We start from the raw sequence: 14311 nt of genomic DNA, 5'->3' as shown, positions 1-14311 counted from the left end.
GCCCATTCGCTTCTAGGTCGGGTGTTACTGATGAGAAGTCTAAGTTAAATGTCAGTCTCATCTCTTTGTAACAAATCTCTTCCCCCCCTTGCAATATTTTCACCTCATCTTTAATATTCAAAGTCTTTCTGTAATGAGTAGGATTGTTTTCAGTTTTGGGTTTAATTTGTTCTTGAGATCTTTTAAATATACGGACATCTTGCTCTTCCACCCAAGCTCTCCTTTGCTCATCCTCTTCCTGGTCTGAGGGGCTTCTCCCCTCTTACCTCCTAGGACAGCTGCATACTCCCCTGGCCTTTGTTTGCGAGAGATCTTCTGTTACTTTTGGGGTGTAGTGAGAGGAGAGCGGGCGCCGTCCACTAGGTTTGTCCTCTTCAAAGTCACTGATTCTTTTTATAACTCCAACTGCCAAGTCCTCCTCCCAGGCCCTTCACCCACGGACTACCCTCTGACGCACCACCGCTTCACTCCAACTCCACAAGGAGCAGCCTGTCTTGTCTGCTAACCTCAGCATGCAGACCTTTGCTCAGTATGTATGTCCAGGAATTACTGTCTCTTCAAAACCTCTGCTGGAGGTCACTGAGATGAAACTACATTAAAACACATTTATGTAATTTACCCTAGTTTTAGGAGAACTAACATGTGAAGGGTATGCATGTTAGCCACCGGGCAGTTGATATGGTAAAAGATTCGAGAGTGAGCAGACAGGTTGGCACGGGGCCTGAGTGGGCTGCAGGGGGGCAGAGGGTGAGGAGTTGGGCTAGAGGTGGGGATGTGGGCTCTGATGGAGAGCGTCGTGGCTGCGCCTCGTGTGCAGCAAGTTCTCAAAATTGTCTTGCATTGACAGCCGTCTGTACAGACTCCCCATTCTGAAATGGGTGAGAGTTATGAGGAGCTCAGCCCTGGACAGGGGCTCTGGGGACACTCCAGGAGGGTCTCGGTGTCCATAGTCCCAGGGCCTTACCTGGACTCGCCCTCCCCCAGCATCCCTGCCCTGGAGATATCTCCCTTAGGCTTTCTCTTCCCTCCCCCAAATTGGCTCACCTTTATTTATCCAGAAATCTAAATACATGTACAAAAATAAATTTACGGAGATATCTCAATTTTAACAAAGTCCGAATCTAAGTAGTCTCATTGAAATGTTTAAAATATTTTTACAAAATGGCCTCAAAATACTGATTTTATAATTGATGCCTAGGCCTTTGTTATTTTCAGTGATTTATAGACCTTTTCATTGCATTTAATACTTTAATCATCTTTACAACTGAGTAAATATGTTTCTAGAGGTAAAATTTTATGGTACTCTAATCACAGTAGGTATTATTTTGATCAAGTAAATTTTTCTTTCTAGCACTTCCTGTTCTATCCTGACATAAATACCATCTGTAAGTCTTGGTTAACTTACTGTTTTTCTCCATGTAAAGTTTTTCATCAACTGTCTTAAGTAAGTTTTAGAATATTAAATTGAGAATTTTAAACTTTTACACAAAACAAAATGTCTGTTGTCTCTTTTAACTTTACTCAACAGGCTTAAAAATGAGAAACATTTTTAATTAATACTTTGTGTTCTTTTAGGTCTTAAAAATAAAGAATATAATTTTCAAATCAACTTTTATACTTCTATTGAACATGTAATTCTATTTAAACATATAAGAATAAATTTAATCCTAATTCCATAAAAGTTCAAAATACTTGGGAAGTATTCATCCTGAAAAAAACAAGTAAGCAGCATAATGCACACTTTAAGCTTTTAAAATCTATTAGTAAGAGCTAATATCCTCAAGTGTTAAACACATTTGCAACATAAAACGCCCAAATATTAAAACCATTCCACATGCTTTAGTAGAAACTTAAAATTTAAAACTTTTTTACCTGAAATTCTAAACTAAGTAGGTTTTGCTTGGTGTCATTTAAGTCTCCAGCTGAAAATGAAACAAAACCAGAGCTTTCTTTAAAACAAAGAAAGAGGATTGTTGAGAAATGTTAACTGACTTCTTAGTAAAATCTAAAATAACTGCTTCCCTTGGGGATAAATGCTTTTCAGATCTTTGTGCGAACAGCCAAGAGAGTAACCAGGGAAGATGGTTACCAAGGGAAATATTTTTTCTAAATTGCAGAAGAAGCAGAAAGCAGGGAAAGCGTTAGTCTGGAGGCCAGGAAGGCGGGGCTGGAAGCACAGTAGAGGCTGATTAAGAATGTGGTTTCCATTGACTGTTTGCATTTAAGGAAATCTTAAAGCTCACACCCGCCAACGTGATACCACTTGAGCTTTACCAGACTACAGAGACGCCATTGCTGCCACGTTGACGACTGTGCATTCCCGGGATGCCTTCAGTAGCATTCACTGGCTCCTCTGTGCCTGCTCCCTCAGTCCAGAAGGCAGTGTTGTTAACAAAGCAAAACAAATCAAAGAGCTGTTACATATTAATGTCATTGAAATTATGTAACTTCCAACCTTGAGGCCATAACAGGAGAATGTGCAAAGGAGCTTTGAGCCTTCTGATCATGGTTACTCTGGCGAATTGGTTGTCTACTTTGGCCTAGGTTTTTTTTTTAAACTACAATTGAGCAGGTCAAAGATCAGTCAGGGTTCCAGACTTGCCCCACATTCCCCCTCCCACTTATGGGGACCTTGGATGAATTACTGTTGTTTCTGATTAAAGTTTATTCTTCTGTACAACTGAGATGATAGTATCTACCTTTAGAATTTTGTGGCAAATAAAATCAGTAACGTATGCAAAATGCCTGTCATAGGCTAGGTAATTATATAATGGCTATTTTAAAAATTATTTTTTATTTTTTTAAAGATTTTATTTATCTGAGACAGAGAGTGCAGAGCAAGAGAGAGCAAGGGGGAGCAGCAGAGGGAGCAGGAGAGGTCTGTGTTACCAGGGAAAGGTGTGCTGCCACAAAGCTATGTGGAGAGGTGGATACTTGTTACAGAGGCCTGCAAAGTTGTCCACAATGTCCCAGAGGAAAAGAGGACAGAACTGTGCATGTGCTGTGTTATCTTACCTTCCTCTAATGCAAAGAGTGAGCACCCTTCTGCAGAACAAACAAGAATAAGTAAATCTCAGATTATTAATAATGGTTCTTTCTGAGTGATGGAATTATGCAGGGACTTTACTATGTAATCTATGTTTTTATAACATTTTGAGCTTTTCATAACCAGATCAGAAAAAGAATAACTTTTTAAAAGAATTTAAACAACCAGAAAGAAGTGACTTGAAGTAGCATTGCGGAGGAAGAGCAATAGTTGGCATGATGCAAGGACAGAGGGGCTGCAGAGACCAGGACTCTTGTTTCTGAGGTCCCGGCTCTAACATTTTGTGGCTTAATTGACTGTTACATGAATCCTTCTGCAGAAACTATTTTAACCACATAGTACATGGAAAATACTGGTATTGGAGGTCTCCTCCCCTTTATTACTGCAGCCTTAACCATGTCCTGAAACTCGGCTCCGACAGCTGCTCTGCAGTTTGGCGTTGACCCCACTCAGGATGCGAGTGGGTCTCTGGCACCCAGGCCACAGGGGCAGCCAGCCTGGGTTCAGCTCCAGAACATGTGTTTGAGGAAAGTCCGCTTTGGAGAATTTTTACCCCTGTGGTGTGGAGTACCAGTGAGTTAGTTTTTCTTATAAGGGTGTGGTTGTTTTCCATGTGACAACCTTGTAGGTAGCACCTCAATACAGCTAAATTTTGGAAATTTTACAGAGGTCCCTCTCAGAAATGGGTGTTCCCTCCTGGGATCTGTTTTGTCTCCCTTCCTATGCCAACGATGCCTTCAGCTAATTCACACCAAGACACGACAGTTGCTTCATTTGCTGGCCCTGATTTAGGTCTGAGGAATATTCACATGTAAGTGGAGGGCTAGTGTGTGAATGTGCCCGTGACATCGTCAATGTGCCCCTTCCTGAGTCATTGGAGTCATTGCCCGTGTTTCTTCAAAGATTCTGTAATGTGTACGATTACCATAAACATATAGAATGCCCAATTCGCTGTTGCTTTTTTTTTTTTTTTAATGATTTTCATATTCTGGAACAGGTAATACAAATACATACAAGTAGCATAGATTTTAAAAGTGCATGGTTTTTTGTATCAAATACTGGCAGGTTGGGTGGTTCTACCTGCATCAAAGACAAAATTCTTGATCACTATAAGAATTTAAAATTACCAGTGTGGTGTAAACAACATTTGGAGCCTCTGGGTAGCTTCCTGCCTTGGGGTAGTCTGCCAGAAATGTCAAGGAGCAAAATTATCAATGAAATAGAAAACAGTTTTACAGCCTATAGTATCTACAGTGCCAAAAGCTGGGTTTGTTTTTTAATAGACCTAATAAAATCAGTAGCAAGGCCGATGAAGGAACAGAGGGTGAGTACAGGTCACCAGTGTGAGGACTTGAAAACGTCATATAGGTTCTGAGAGCAGGTAAAAGAACACAAAGAGGACATTATCGACAGCTTTAATGCCAGCAAAGCTAGATGATCTGACAATTCCTAGAAAATACAATTTAATAAAACTGTCAGAAATAGAAAATCAGAATTGTCTATTAAGGGAGTCAAATTCATAGTTTCAAATCTTCCCACAAAGAATATCACAGGCCTGTATAATTGATCAAATTTTATCAGACAGTGTTTTAAGGCTCGTATAACCATGTAACAGCCTACAAGAATATTACAAGAAAGGAAAAGTATCAATCATAGTATGTATGAGCATAGATTCACAAAACAAAATATTAACAAACCAAATCAGCAATATATTTTGGGTAATACGTCATGAGTACATTGGGCTTATTCAAGAAATACCTGCTTGATTTAAGGATAAAACCCAAACTAAAAACACAGCACAACAAAACAAAAAATCCAAACATAATACGATCATGTTACTATTTAAAGAAGAAAAAAAGCAAGCTTTTGCATCCTAGTGATGGGAGAAATTCCTTAGACTGACAATATCTACAAAACAGCATACTTCCACCCCTAGCTGTGTGCCCGTGAGGAGATGAAATACATATCCACACGAGAATTTATCCATGAATTTCTAATTTCATTGCTATGCTGTTCATAACAGCCAACATGTGGAAATAGCCCAAATGTCCCATCTGATGAATGTGGTCCATGCACACAGTGGAATATTTTTCAGCAATAAAAAGGAAGAAGGCACTGATACTTGTTCCATGTGGATAAACATCAAAAACACGATGCTCAGCGCAAGAAGCCAGTCACAGGAGGACACATACTGTAAGATTCCATTTATGTGAAGTGTCCAGAACAAGCAAATCCATGGTGGGGAATGGATGAGTGGTCTCTGGGGTGGCAGGGTAGAGACAGGGTTGCTTTATGGGGTGACCACAGTTGTCAGAAATAGGCAGTAGGGATGACTCCCCACTAGGAATGTACTAAAAACCACTAAATTGTATACTTTAAAAGGGTGACTTTTATGGTATGTAAATTATATCTCAGTAAAGTTGTTATTTAAAAAATATTCAGTGGTGAAATACTGAAATTTTCCCCTTTCTGGGAACAAGACGAGGAGGCTCATGATGGTCCTGGCCAGTGGAGGAGAGCAAGAAAAAGAAGAAAGGAAAAAGATACAACAAACAAATTAAGTAATGGAAGGAAAAAAATTCTTATTAGTCCCAGATGATATGGTTATATATGTAGAAAATCAAAAATAATTTTCAGAGAAATCATTAAATCCTATAACGTGTGTTCCAGATACACAATATATAAAAATCAGTTGTTTCTTTCTACAGTTAGAGAATGAAAGGAAAGAAAGATTTGCTTTAAAATAGCAAATATATTAAAAAATATAACAAGTATTTAGGAATAAATCTAAGCAATTATGAGCAAGGTCTCTTTAGAGAAAATGTTGAAAGAAATTAAAGAAGCAGCATGAGGAAGGAGGTCCCACCCTCGGGGGACAAGACACTATTTCTACTTAAACTGATGGGAGTTGATACAGTTTTAACCTGAATCGTAATAGTTTATAAACCCCCCCCTTTTTCCAGTGGAACCTGACAAATTCTAAAAGGTATATGGAACATGAGGATGAAAGGATAGCCAAGCCATTGTTGAAGCAGAACAAAGCAGAAGACTTTCCCCCATTTCTAGTTCTTATGAGAAGGAGCTGGGGTAATTAGGATGGTTTGGTTGTGACCGTTGGTGCAACTGGTCCATTCGGCTCCTTGTTGCATGAGAGCAGTGGCCCTGCCAGGCATGGGGTTGCCTCGCTTCAGCTGGTTGTTTGCAGGGACTGAGAAAGGGAACCCGAGAGACTGTACGTGGGAAGCGGCTATGTCCTGCTGCAGCCTGTATGTGTGCACAGAGGTACAGACAGGCTGATGTGGGCTCTGGCGTAAACCAACACACACACCCCCTTTCTCACCAGCACACCTGCCGCCTGAGCTGCCGGGTGAGGTTACGCATCCACACAGCTGGTAAGACATTCTGCTGGGTCCCAGATACACAGACTTGACCATTGTATCCCATTGATTCTCCTTTTTGGAGGTGGTTTGTGAAGCCACAGGACCTTGGGGGTCCGTCCTTCTTGGGGGCTCCCCTTCTCCCAAGTGATCAGGCTTAGAGTGGCCCACGTGGGCTGCCAGAGAGCTCTAGGTCAGCTCTCTGGGCCCAGCACCCACATCTCCATGCTGGACGTGCCAGGTGAGAAGGCAAGGATGCCGGGTGCTGAAGCCTGGATGGGAGGCAAAAATCTGATGGAGTCCAGTTCCTTATTTTGAGACTTGAGTAAAGCATCCAGAGTGACATTCCCTGCTTTGCTGTAAGGAACGTTTAGTCCGAGAGACTGGAAAGGATGAAGGGAGTGAGAGGGGTTCAGATAAAGGCTCATGTGCAATATTTCAAACGTGCGGCATTACACACCAAGCTTGTGAGGGCTACAATCAATGATGTTGGGCTCCGTTCTCTTCCCCTCTCATGTATCCTTTATAATGACCCAGAGAGCTGGGATCACACTTAGAATCCTGAACTCCTCAGAGTTTGCATCCGTGAGAACATGGTGATGTGGTGGCTCAGGGAGGAGCAGGCGCTGAGTTGCGACACTTCCCTTCTACCTGGTGTTGTGTGATGCCCCGAGCCGTGAACACCCAGCCCATACAGGCAAATCCTGTGGGCCAGGGTCACCCACAGCATTGCAGTGTGTCCTCAGGGTGACCAAGCCAGGGAAGGGGCTTGCGAGGCCCCTGGAAACAAAACCAGTTGGGCTGGAGCTCTGGGTGTCAGTGGCCAGAGGAGGGCCCCATCCAGAGACCCCCTCTCACCCAGGACTAAGGGTGGGACTAAGATTGGAAGCCAAGGAGGATCATCAGTGGAAACCATAGTATTTAAGGAAGACAACACTATGGGTGGAGAAGTCCAGGTATGTAAGGACTTGCATGTATGGTTTTGTTGTGACACAGCTCAGCTCCCCAGGATGACCTCTATGATGCCACCTGTTTTTAAATGTACTTTGCTCCTGAGATTAGGGGAATGCTCTTGAGAGTGCGACTCAAACCAAGGACACCCTTCTGCGATAATCTGGTTTGGGGGATGTGGAAGCACAGCAGGCCGAACTGGGAGGGGCGAGCAGGTTTGCATACAGGACTGCACAGTGTCTCCATGAGCTTGGGTGTCCTAGCTTGCTCCTGATGTGAATTCACACCTCCCAGTGCCCATCCTTTGGCACTTGTGGCCTGAATCGGGGTGACTCACCTGTCTTGAGAGAGTGACTGTAAGCACAGGTGTTGGACATGGCCCCTGTCTCAGAGGGATCATGGTGGAGCCTGATGCATGGTGTCCTTGGAGCAGGAGTGTGGCACTGGGCAGGCCTGATTTGTTCTTCGCTGACTGGCACACTTGAGTTTCCTATGTCTCATCTGGCTGTCCTCAGCACCCTGTCTGTCCCTTCTTCCCACTTTCTCAAGTTCTAGAAAAGTATAGGAAGCACCTCTCCGCTTTCCCTCCCACCTGTCCCTCATGCAGCAGCGATGCTGGTATCTGTCATGGAAGGGCCCTGCTAATGGTCCTCCTGGCCAGCCTTCTCCTGTCTTGTCATCATCTTACTGGCTTCCTGATCCTTGGAAGTAAATCTTTTCTTCCCTCTTGCTGCTTTTCTTTCTCATCATCTTTTACTGGCCCCCTGTCAACCTGTCTTTGCTTTCCCCAGTGATCTTGTTCCTTCACTGAGCCCACATGATCAAGCACTGGTCACATTGCTCTAACACATGCCCATGAGCCACAGATCTGTCCTAAGCTCTGAAAGAGATGCAAGATTTATGTATCTGCTGGTTGAAAGATTTTAAAAGTTCAATTTTCTGCTTTTTATAGCTGTTTATTTAGGTTTAGGTTTGGTTGGAGACATGCATTTATATCATGTCCCTGAAGCCAGCGTATTGTTTTGCTTCTCCAAACCAACCTGTTGTTACACTTGTAATATTCTGACCAGAGTTCAAGACAACAGTTACAAGAGAAATTTTGTACCAAAAAGCCCCTCATATTTGGTATTTATAATTTAATTTCCATTCTTAAAAACTATAGTCAGTCATTTTTTGCCATAAGAGTGTACATTCAATGTTAAAGGTGGAATGCACGTCACTCGGCACTTAAATAGTTCTGTTGAATTTTAAAATAACCTTGGACAGACATTCCCAGGACATCCCCTGGTAGAATGCAGTCCTCCCTGTTCCCTGCACACCAGGCAGGACAGAACGGCAGGGCAGCGAAGGATGGACAGTGAGGGCTTCAGCACTGGGCCCGGTGTGCTCTGGGTGCCTTGCACCTACCAGCTCTGTAGGCCCTCTGGCCCGATGGCACACAGCCTACCCTCCAATCTACAAAGGAGGACAGCTGAGGCACTCCCAAACCTGAGGACACTAGAGCTTCTTGGACTTGAATAGCTCTCCTGGCTTGCTGGGATGTGGGGGACCAGCGACTCTGAGCTGGTCCGGTCTCGTGTTCCACCACTGTTCAGCTGGAGCTGCTGGTCCGCTGGCCTCCTAGTGCTCCACCCTGGGACCTGAGCTAGACCACGCTGGGTGCCACCCGGGCAGCGGCAGCCCTCCTCTCTGCACGGCTCCCCATGCCTGTCAGGCCATGAGAGGCAGCTGCTAGGGGGTGAGAGCCAGAGTGCTGGGGCCTGGATAGCAGAGGGAGTGACCGTCACCACCAGTGGTCAGGGCCCAGCTGGCATGGGGAGCTGCCCCCAGCGAGGGTCGGTGGCCAGGCCACACCCTCCTCAGGGGCAGGGTCTTGCCCTCCCCTCACGTGCTTCTCCTTGGCACTTTAGACGTGGCGTTCCTGCTTTGGGAGGAGCCGCTGCAGCCACAGCCTCCAGAACTAGCCTTTTCCTGTATTTGTCCTGCAGAGACTCTGAAACCCATGCTTAGCGTGAGGTTTGTGAGAAGATGACACATGGCAGTTTTAACATTTGCTGGGAATGGGGATTCTTTTCCACTGATACACTGTCTGAGGGACGTGGCCACAGACCAGAGCAACCACAATGTTTACAAAGATATTTAGTAAAAATGAAGGCTTTGGCAACCAGTGTTGCCCATCACTCTTGGGGGATAAAGTGAAGCTCGCCTGAGGTTTAATAAATCAGAACAAAGTATGTTTGTCCACGACCTCATTTTTTCCTCATTACTGGTGGGTGATGTCATGTTTTCATTTCCATTTGAATCTTTGTGTCCAGGAGTAGGAAAAAATTCATATTCACCTCATTTATTATGCCGTATTTCCATTCTTAAGGAGAAAGCTTAATTTTAATTCTGCCAGAAATATGGATACAGTCTTCAAACTGTTGTTAAGGATTTATGGGATTTTTGTAAGACTAGTGTTCTGGAAATTACTGACTTTTTTGTATATGTGCAAAGATACTGCTTTTGATATAAGTTCTCATTTTGCCCAAATGAAATGCTGATTTTAAAAAGAAGAAGACTAACCCCTCTCCCCAAATTATAGCAGAATAGAAAATTTAGATATTACTAGAAAATGTAAAGCCTAAAATCATCCATAAGCATACCAACTGTTGAGGCAAGTAATGCATATATAACACTACCTGAAATGCAATGCCCGTCTTTATCCTGCATCTTTCTGCCAGTGAAGGGTTCAGGTGTCACCTCCATCTAGCCTCAATGCTGTAAGTAGCAGTGAAAGCAAACGAAGATCCCCCTTATGTGAGCTTGAGCCTGCGCTTTCTGATGCCTGCTCTTCCCACACCCTCATAGAGGCCCCCATTTCCAGGCAGCTCTCCCCTGGCACCTGGCTACCCTACTCCGTCTTCCCCAAGTGGTGTGTAAACTCAAGGACGCACACATGTGTGTGTTGGTGATTCAGTTCAACAAGTTTTTACTGAGTGAGTCTCAAGCTCGTTGCTGAAATCTCTCAATGATAAAGGCTAACATAGTTCTTCCTTAGAGTTGATTAGAGTCATGTCTGCTAAGGAATCAGACAATGGCTGCCTCTGTGTTGGACATGTGATGATTTCTGTGGCAGGAATGTGGTACGTGATGGAAATGGGCAGGGGACACCTGTGTGGAGCTTTCAGAGCTGGGTCAGCAGCATGCAGCACGTGGCCCACCTCCACCCGACTCAGGCCTCTAGGTCTTTTCAACCCTGTCTCATCCCTGATGGTCCCTCCTCCTCCTTCTCCTAACCTTAGGCTATAATTTCTCTCCAGGTGAATGTGATCGCCTGGTAATCTCTGGCTGCTTTCTTGACTTGTCTGTATGTCTGGCATAGTCTCAAGCCTAACAGATGCAAGTTTGTTAAATATGACTGCAGTCACATGTAAACTGAAACTCAAAGGTTACTTAAGCATCAGATACAGATGGGTAAGGTGAAGGACGAGGCTCTCGTCAAGAGTGCAGTGTAGGGGAAGGGTCTGCCATGAAACTCATGGGTGGTGGGAAACAAAGGCAATCGTGAGTTCTGCAGGCTTGAGTCCAGGAGAACAGCAGTTAGATCCCCAGAGACTTTGAAAGTGATGTTGAAGGTCTGGGGCTTTACCCAGAAGCAGCAGGGCAGGAGCATAACCAGTTCTGCATTTCAGAAAGAGAACTGAATAGCCTGGCTTCTGAAGTGAAAGGACCACTGTAGTGGTTCAAGACAGAGGAAGGGGAGTTTGAGAGAGCTTTTACTTACTGCCGTCAAAATAACAAAGTAGGTTTGTATTTGTTGGTGTGGCTACATTGAGTGGCAAGAGCAATCATACACAGTGTATATGGGAGATACATTTTATTGAGCGTTTGGTATATACCATACCAGTCAATATATGTAAAGAACTTCAGAAATCAATAGGGAAAGATAACCAGTAAAATAAGAGGGAAGTAGTTTGAACAGACTGTTCACAGAAATAAGAGTTCAAATTAAACACATGTAAATGTTCCACTTCAGTAGTAAAGTAAGAGAAAATATTTTCTTTTAAGATTTATTTATTCATAGATCAAGTATGAGCGCGGGGAGGGGCAGAGACAGGAAGAGGTACATGTGAAGCCCCATGTGGGGCTCAATTTCTGGATCATGACCTGAGGGGAAACCAGGAATCTGACGCATAACCAACTGAGCCACCCTGGCATCCCAAGGAAAAAATGTATTTAAAATCACCATGAGATACCACTGCATAACTACCAGCATGACTAATAGTAAAAATACTGACAGGATCAGCTGTTAGGGATGAGTACCCCCTTCCCCGCTCATGCGCACTTGGTCTTTCTAATAAATAAAATTACACACACAAAAAAAGAACACGCACTAGAACAACACAGCATTATTCATAATAGCCCAAATGTTATTTAACAGTAGAATGGGAAAAAATGATAAATTGGTATATTCATGTCATGAAATATCACTGAGAATTGGAAAGAACAGACAATATGGAGTTATGCACAGCATAGTGGAAAATTCTCACCAATAGAATCCTGGGGAATAGAAGCCACACTAGAAGCAATATGTTTTATGAATCTGTCTACACAGGGTTTAAAACTGGGTGAAGCTGAAGACAGGCTTTAGGGTTGCACAATTATGTGGAAACTGTAAAGAAATAGGAGGAAGTTACTTTCATTAAAGTCAAGGTAGTTGGGGTACCTGGGTGGCTCAGTCAGTTAAGTGCTGCCTTCAGCTCAGGTCATGATCTCAGGGTCGTGGGATCGAGTTCTGCATCAGGCTCCCTGCTCAGCGGGGAGTCTGCTTCTCCCTCTCTCTGCCTCTCCTCATCACTTGTTCTCTGTCACTCTCAAATAAATAAAATCTTTAAAAGAAAAAAAAAGTCAAGGTAATTGTTGCTGTCAGAGGAAAGTGAAGGTATGTGATTGGGCAGAGGGTGCAGCGACCCCTGGGGTGCCAGCCAGACCGCTCGCTACATGTGCATTACACTCATGCGTTCTCCTACATTCTTTATACATGTTCCATTCACTCTTTAAGATTTGGTCTCAAGAAACCAAATCAAATCCAAGCAGGAAAAAAAAAAAAATCCCACCTAAATACATTATAGTGAAACTGCAGATACCAAAGAGAAGAACAACATCGGTAGAACAGCCAGCGGGAGAACAAATTCCAATTCACCTTCAAAGTAGCAAACTGACTTTTCTGCAGCAGCTGTGTAAACCAGAAACCAGTCCACTGATAACTTCAATATACTGAGAAAATGCAATCAAACCTGCTACATTCGGCAAAAAAAAAATCTTTCAAAAATGAAAGTGAAGTATATGTACACTCCTGTGTTCATTGTAACATTACCACAGTAGCCAAGACAGAAACTACCTGGTGTCCTTTGACAGAGGAATGGATAAAGAAAATGTGGCCCACACACATACACACACACAATGGGATGTCATGTAGCCCTGAGGAGAATGAAATCCTGCCGTTTCTGACAACACCAACAGACCTTTAGGGCATTCATGACGCTAGGTGAGACAAGTTAGACCAAGAGAGACCAACGTCACCTAGTCTCATGTGGAATCTAAAAAGATGATCAAACTCATCAGTACAGAGAGCAGACAGGTGTTGCCAGGGATGGGGGCTGAGAGGCTGGGGAAATGGTGGAGGGGTCAGAAGGTTCGGACTTCAGTGAGGGGGGGTCAGTCCTGGGGGTGCGGGGCAAGTATCGTTACTTGAAACTTGCTCAGAGAGTAGATCCTCAAAGTTCTCATCACAGGATGTTGACTAGACTTAACATGGTTGTTGTTCATGATACATACAAGCATCAGATCACTCGTCCTACCCCTGAATGCCTGCCAACACGTTGTGTTTCCATTACATCTTCAGGAAACTGGGAAAACGTGAAAGAAAAAGACAATGTAGGCTCTCCTGTCAGAGCAAAAGGATATTCTTCAGGTAGAGGGAAAACGATCCCAGAAGGAAGATTTGAGATACAAGAGGCAGTAAAGAGCAAAGAATATGGTAAATACATCAAACAATGACTGTATAATAAAATCCAAAGAATGCAGAGGTCTGTGTTTTTAAGCTAGAATTTAAGAATACACAGCAGTACAAGAGTGAGTGAGAGTGCTGTTGTGCAGTCATTTGTTCATAGAGAGGACAGAGACTGATGTTGTCTCCAAGGAGCAGAGCATGACCAAGTGTCTCAGGTTGGACAAGCGGAAAAAGAGGTGTGACTTCCCAGCCCAGGGTGAAGGTAGGGGGGATGTTTAAAAAGCTCAGAAAGAAGGCAAAGAGCAAAAAATTTAACAGAAGTCTGTTGTGGTGAGACTTTTAAACTACAGCAGAACAAAGAGGTTGTGAGCTTTCTCCACAAGAAAATAAGTATAAAGCTGAAAAAACTGTTTAAAAACTGTTTCAGGACTCTCGAGATTGACCAACGGTGAAAATGAGTAATTTGGAGCCTGCTTCAGTCCTTTCCTTTCACATCCCTGTTCACTCCTGTCCTAGATAGTTGTCTTCCATGTTCACCCTGAATCCACATGGTCACTAAGAGAGCTAGGACTGTTGTGTTTGTGGAGACACTGGCTAAAGTCTAGAAGCCCACGTCCCAAGACTGTGTCCGGAAGGACACCCTCGTCTCAGAGGGCAGCAGGGACCTCGGGGGCCGGGGACCAGAAGTGGGGTGGCCTTCACGCTCCAGGCAGCCCTTACATAGGACACTCCCCTTGCTCTCTCTGTGCATCTTCATCCTGCAAACCAGCTCCTGCTGTGTGGACAGGCATGTGGGCAGGACTCAGCCCAAGCCTGGAAACCCTCAGTGTGAGCAACTGCCCAGATGGGTGGTCTGACCCTGGGTCATCTTTCTCCAGAGAACCTGATGGGGCCTGACTGCGTTCCACACTCACCCTGGTCCTGTCAGCTGCGATTTCCGGG

At 44.0% G+C, this 14311-nt stretch overlaps 2 protein-coding genes across 13 annotated transcripts in view; one reads left to right on the top strand and one right to left on the bottom strand.

The window, feature by feature from the left end:
* The window catches only part of ECM2 (extracellular matrix protein 2), a 33169-nt gene extending 30713 nt beyond the window's left edge, over positions 1 to 2456 (bottom strand). For 2 of the 9 annotated variants that reach the window (XM_072842519.1, XM_072842541.1), the window contains exon 1: positions 2275 to 2444. The gene's annotated coding sequence lies outside the window, so the exon portion shown is untranslated. Of the gene's footprint in view, positions 1 to 1872; positions 2159 to 2274 lie in introns of those variants that run through there. The other 7 variants (XM_072842554.1, XM_072842550.1, XM_072842529.1 and 4 more) reach the window with 7 other exon arrangements.
* Positions 1 to 14311, top strand: part of CENPP (centromere protein P) — a 218299-nt gene that overhangs the window by 185102 nt on the left and 18886 nt on the right. The gene's annotated exons all lie outside the window — the stretch shown is intronic.

Source organism: Canis lupus, chromosome 1 (genome assembly GCF_048164855.1).
Source record: "Canis lupus baileyi chromosome 1, mCanLup2.hap1, whole genome shotgun sequence".
Taxonomy (NCBI): Eukaryota; Metazoa; Chordata; class Mammalia; order Carnivora; family Canidae; genus Canis; species Canis lupus.
Note: the sequence above shows the minus strand (reverse complement) of the source record. Positions and strands in the feature narration are given on the sequence as shown.